Raw genomic sequence first — 6,560 nt, forward strand, 5'->3', positions numbered from 1 at the left:
CTGGACAATATAGTGAGACACCCCTCCCCCATTAAAAAAAAGGCAAGTGCAGTGATACACTCCTATAATCCCAGCACTGAGGGAGATTGAGGCAAGAGGATGCCAAGTTCAAGTCCTGCCTGGGCAACTTAGTGAGGCTCTGTCTCACAATAAAATATAAAAAGGGCTGGAGATGTGGGGATTTGGCTCAGTGTGAAGGCCCTGAGTTCAATCACCAATACTACCAAAAAAAAAAAAAAAGGACATTTTGAGGATGGGGCTACAGTGCTTGTCTAGAATGCACAAAGGTCTGGATTTGATCCAGGTACTGAGACACGAGAGGGGGGGAGAGGGGAAGAAGGAAGAGGGAGAGAGAGAGAGAGAGAGAGAGAGAGAGAGAGAGAGAGAGAGAGAGAGAGAGAGAGAGAGAGAGAGGGAGAGACGGAGAGAAAACTATATAATCAGGCATGGTAACACATGCCTGTAATCTCAGAACTCTGGGAGGCTGAGATAGAAGGCTCTAAAGTTCAAGCCTAGCTTGGGCAGTTTAGCAATTTAGTAAGACCTATCTCAATCAATCAATCAGTCAGTCAGTCCATCAGTCGGGCTAGGGATGTAGCTCAGTGTGAAGGCCCTGGGTTCAATGCCCAGTACTGTAAAAACAAAACAACACAAGGCAAAACAAAAACCTAGACAATGTATGATAACTGCTAAATGCTATGGAGAAAAATATAATAAATTGAAGGGAAGTTCATGAGGACAGATTGCAATTTTAGACAGTGTGATCAAGGAAGGCCTCACTGAGGTGATATTTGAGCAAAGGTGTTTAACAAAACAGGCCTTAGCCCAAAATCCTGTATCTCATATCCTGTTAGTGACCTCCACATGTGTTCATTTGAGAAATGATTTATTGATTTATTGATCACCTACTAAGTGCAGGGCACTGGGGACATAGCAAGGAATATAGCAAGGAGATTGACTCTCCTCGCACCCTTGCAACAATCAAAAACACTCCTCCTTCAGTTATTTCCTTTTTTTCTGTACTGGTGATTAAATTCTGAAACATTCTACCTTTGAGCTATATTGTTAGCCCATTTTATTTTTCACTTTGAGATAATGTCTCATAAAGCTAAATTGCCCAAGCTGGCAATCCTGCTGCCTCAGCCTCCTAAGTAGCTAGGATTACAGATGTGCACCACCATGCCCAGCCATAACAGAATTTCAAGCAGCAAGTTACATAATATAAATCATCATTTATTTTCTTTTTGAGGGTGCTGGGGATTGGACCCAGGGCCTCGAACATGCTAGGCAAGCACTTTACCACTGAGGTACACCCCCAGCCCAATCCCGCTTAGGGTAAGCAGTCTGGCTACTGTTTGGGAAGAAGAAACTTTAGGGAGGAAGTGGAATCAGGGAAACCAGTGGAAAAGTGGCTGCAGGAGTCCAGGAACTGACAGAGGATCAGCTGAAGGTGGGGAAAGGGGAAACAGAGAAGAGGAATTCCATTCTGGATTTACTGATTGACTTTCTTGTGGTGCTGGGGATGGAACCCAGGGCCTCACACATACTATACTAGGCAAGTATTCTACCACTGAGCTACAACCAAATCTACCATTTTAACTCTCTCCTCTCCTCTCTCAGTACTGGGGACTGAACACAGGGCCTTTGCACTGAGCTACATCCTCAGCCTTTTCATATTTTTTGAGACAGGGTCCCACAAAGTCACTAAGTTGCCCAGGCTGTGCTGGCACTTGGGATCCTCCTGCCTCCTCTTCCAGTGTTCTGGGATATAACTGTTGCTGTTTTTACTCTTTTTCATCTGTATTTGTGGGTTCTACATCCATGGATTTAACCAACTATAGATAGAAAGTATCCTGTGTGTGTGTGTGTGTAGGATGGGTATCTGTACTGAGGCTTACAGACTCTGGTCATCATTCCCTAAACAATACAGCGTAACAACTACAATGCATATTTACATAGCATTCAAATTGTATCCAGTATTGGAAGTAATCAAGAAAGGATTTAAAGTACACTGGGGCTGCCACTTTACATGCCTCTTGGGCATCAGGGGTTTGGTATGGGTTTGTGTCCTGGAACCAATACTGTAGACAGCAAGAGATCACTGTATTTCCATCCTTCTTTTTGTTTTTTTTAAACAGTGACAAAGTTTACTCAAGAAAGTAAAAGTGAAGAGTAGCGGAGAAACTGGCTCTGCAGAGTGAGCTTGGGCTGAGTAAAAGGGGAAAAAGAAGCAAAATAAAAGAACATTCTGGAGAAAGCAGGGCAGGCTATCGTGAGGAAAGCCACAAGAGCCCATCTTTCTTATTTGTTGAGGTTGACTTTGGCAGTCTTTTCCCAAGTTCTTCTGTAAATTTACATGTGATAAAATGTTGAAGTTTTAATTACACTGCCAGCTTCTATCTATCTTTTTTTTTCTTTTTTTTTTTTTTTTTTGGTACCAGGGATCAAACTCGGGTCCTTGCACTTGCGCAGCAGGCGGCAAAACCACTGAGCTAAATCCGCGGACCACCTATCTATCTTGAGAAAGGGTCTTGCTATGTTGCCCAGGCTGGTCTTGAACTTTTGGACTCCAGTGATTCTCTTGTCTCAGCCTCCCAAATAGCCAGGACTATGGGCATGTATCACAACTGGCTTCTGGATTTATAGTGAAGGCAAAGATGCCAGGATTTCCTGAGAGTTCAGATCCCGAGAATTAAAAATAGAAAAGATCCGGGCTGACTTCCAAGTTTTTAGCCTGAGCAGCTGGAAGGATTGGAATTGCCATCAAGTGACATGGGAAATACCCCACTAGAAGCAGACATGGGGTGAGATCAGGAGATTTTTTAGGGCTGTGTTACATGTCTGTTACACAGCCAAGTAGAAGTATCAGTCTACAGTGATGGCGAACCTTTTAGGGCTTTCAGTGATTCAAATTGCCCTCTATGACACCTGTGCCATAGGTTCACCACCACTGGCCTAGACTGTTTAGGACTGGGTCTGGAATTCACAGCGGGGGTGCTGCACTGAAGATGTGATTTGGGGAGCAGCAGAGGTGGTATCTATTTTTTTTTGGTACCGGGGATTGAACTTGGGTCCTTGCGCTTTCAAGGCAGGTGGCAGAACCACTGAGCTAAATCCCTGGCCCTAGAGGTGGTATCTAAAGCCATGAATGTAGCCAAATTCTTTCTTTGAAGAATTTTTTTTTTTTTTAGTACTGGGGATTGACCTCAGGGGTGCTTTACCACCAAGCTACATCTCCAGCCTGTATTTATCTATCTATCTATCTATTTATTTATTTATACTGGGGACTGAACTCACAACCTTGTGCTTACAAGGCAGGCATGGTGCCACTGACTGAGTTAAATCCCCGGCCCTTTCTTTTTTATTTTTGAGACAGAGTCTCACTAGGTAGTCCAGGCTGGCCTCAAACTCATGGTGATCCCCCTGCCTCAGTCTCCCAAGTACTGGGATTACAGGTGTGCACCACAACTGCCTCACTGCCTCTCTCCCTCTCTCTCTCTCTCTCTCTCTCTCTCTCTCTCTCTCTCTCTCTCTCTCTCTCTCTCTCTCTCTCTCGACAGGCAGGGTCTTGCTCTGTAGTTCAGGCTGGCTTGAAATCACTATGGAGTTTAGGCTGGCCTTGAACTCTCAGCAATCCTCCTGCCTCAGCCTCCTGAATGCTGGGATTACAGGTGTGCACTACCATGCCTGGCTTGGAACTTTCAGTCCTTCTGCCTCAGTCTTCAGAATAGCTGGGGCTGCTAGTGTGCACCATCTCATCCAGCTATCCTTCTTAAAAACGGAGTCCTGGGGCTGAGTATGTGGCTAAGTGGTACAGTGCTTGCTTCTTGCCTAGCATGCATGAGGCTCTGGGTTCTCTACCCAGCATAGGGAAACAAAACAAAACAAAACAAAAATAAAAAAACAAAGATGGTATCTTGCCAAGTTTCCTGTAATGTTACTACTTTTCCTCTTGGAATTAAGTAGTCAGTCATCTGTATTTGTGGGTTCTGCATCCATGGATTTAACCAACTGTACATAGAAAGTATCATGCGTGTGGGGGGGGGGTTGGGGGGTTATCTGTACTGAGGCTTACAGACTCTGGTCATCATTCTCTAAACAATACATCGTAACAACTACAACTCATATTTACATAGCATTCAAATTGTACCCAGTACTGGAAGTAATCTAGAGAGGATTTAAAGTACACTGGGGCTGCCATTTTACATGCTTCTTGGGCATCGGGGGATTGGTATGGTATGTGTCCTGGAACCAACACAAAGACAGCAAGAGACCACTGTATTTCCATCCTTACTTGTTGAGCTTTGTGTTGGTAGTCTTTTTCCAAGTTCTTCTGTAAATTTATGTATAATAAAATCCTGAGGTTTTTAATTATTCTGCCTGGATTTTTATTATGTATAGGTATACAACCATGTGACCAGCATCCCAGGCAAGATATAGAACTTTTCCATCATTCCAGAAGGCTGCCTCAGAACCCTTCCCAGTGAATAGCACCCTCTCCACTCACCACTGATTTCAAACTTCTGAAGGGAATCACATGTTTTTGTTTGTTTGTCTTGTGGTGCTGGGGATTGAACCCAGGGCCTTTGCACTTGAGCTACATCCCTAGCCCCCCCACCACCACCTTTTTCTTTTTTTTTTTTTGTACCAGGGATCAAACTCAGGACCTTGCGCTTTTGAGGCAGGCAGCCCCACCACTGAGCTAAATCCCCGGCCCAAACAGCAGGTGTTTTTTGTTTTGTTTTGTTTTGTTTGGTACTGGGGATTAAACTCGGGTCCTTGCGCTTTCGAGGCAGGCAGAACTACTGAGCTAAATCCCCAGCCCCTCCCCTTTTCTCTTTTGAGACAGTCTTGCTAAGTCACTAAGTTGCCTGTGCTGGGCTCAGACCTCCTGCCTCGTCCTCCCAGGGTGCTGAGATTACAGGTATGCACATGCATCATCATCCCCAGCTGGCATGTTTGTGAGATTTATCCATGTCAATAAGTGTGTCAGCATTTTGTCCCTTTAATTTTTGAGGCAGGGTCTCACAGTGTAGTTCAGGCTGGCCCTGAACTCACTACATAGCCCAGGCTGGTCTTGAATTCACAGCAATCCTCCTGCCTCAGCCTCCGGAGTGCCTGGATTGCAGGCATGCGCCACCAGGTTTAGGAATTCCTTTTTTTTTTGGTACTGGGGATCAAACTCGGGTCCTTGCATTTGCAGGGCAGGCAGCGGCACTACTGAGCTAAATCCCTGGCCCCTAGGAGTTCCTTTTTATTGCTGAGTTGTATTGCTTTATTTGGTACTAGGAATTGAACTCAGGACCTTGAGCTTGCCAGGCAGGTGCAGCACCACTGAGCTAAATCCCCAGCCCCTGCTGAGTTGTATTTCATTGAATGAATATACTACAATTTTCAGTTCTCTTCTTGGAACTTTGGGATCGTTCTCAATTTTTTGGCTATTATGAATATGCATCTGTCTTTTTGTTGGTATGTTTTCATTTATGTTAGTTAAATAAGAATGGAATAGCTGGGTCACAGGATGTTTAACTTCACATGAAAGTTTTCCAGACTGGGTATATACTACCACTAGTGAGGCATGAGGGCTCCTTGTTAGGGCTTCTAGAAGTGATTTTCTGGGGTAGGGAAAGAAATGTGGGGGTGTCAGCTTAAAGGCACATCATCCGGGGACTCAGGCTTAGGTGGCTTTTTTGTTCCTATTTCCTCTCCCTCTCCTTTTTCCACCCCTATCCCAGATGAGCACATCCCACCTCTAGGGGCCCCTTTCTTTCTAGCTCTGTCTCCCACAGTGGATACAGGGCAGTGTCAGAGCACACCACCAATTGCTCTTCCAGTACCAACTGCCTTGCACCCTCCTGTCTTGTAAGCATGTTTGTGCCCTGGGTGGGTCTGTATTTGTTCCTGACCCCATTTCAGGGTTTAGCCCTTCAAGGCCTGGAAGAAGGCAGCCCTAGCTTCTTGTTCTACTGAAGCCAGTTGTAGATCAGAGGAGTGGGGTGCTGTGGTAATTAATAGCTGTGGAGGATGGAGATGAGGGTGGACCTGAATAATGCTGTGGAGACAACCCTGGGACCTGGGATTTGAAGGCCAGAGCTTCCTCCTCCAGCCCTACCCCTTGGGGTCATCAGCATCTTGAGGGCCCTGAGTACCTGCTGTTTTCTCCATAGAGATCCCCAAGGGCACTGTCACCAGCCCTAGGGATGGCAAACCAGTTTTGTCTTGGGATCGTAGGCTAAATAAAGTTGGGGGTCAATGAGGACAGGGGAAGAGGGGCTCCCAGTCCTGGCTCTGACCCAGGGGGACTTCAAGCCTGGTGGTGCTGGATTTCCTGGTCTGATAGGACCTGTTGGACCTTCACGAGAGATCTTGACCTGGATATTGTGGGTTGGGGGGCTGGCCAGAACCCCATGTTCTGGTAGCCACCACACTCCAGAGACTGAATTATCACCCCAGCCATGCACTCTCTGGCCTGATAAGGCTCCTTATCCACCTATGTTTGTGTTCCTGTGTCTGTGTGGGCCATAAACTATGCTAGGGCATGAGAAAGAAGAGATGTGAGA

This window comes from Heterocephalus glaber, unplaced genomic scaffold, assembly GCF_053883595.1.
Source record: "Heterocephalus glaber isolate CG9 unplaced genomic scaffold, H.glaber_assembly_v1.0 deba00001547, whole genome shotgun sequence".
Classification (NCBI taxonomy): domain Eukaryota; kingdom Metazoa; phylum Chordata; class Mammalia; order Rodentia; family Bathyergidae; genus Heterocephalus; species Heterocephalus glaber.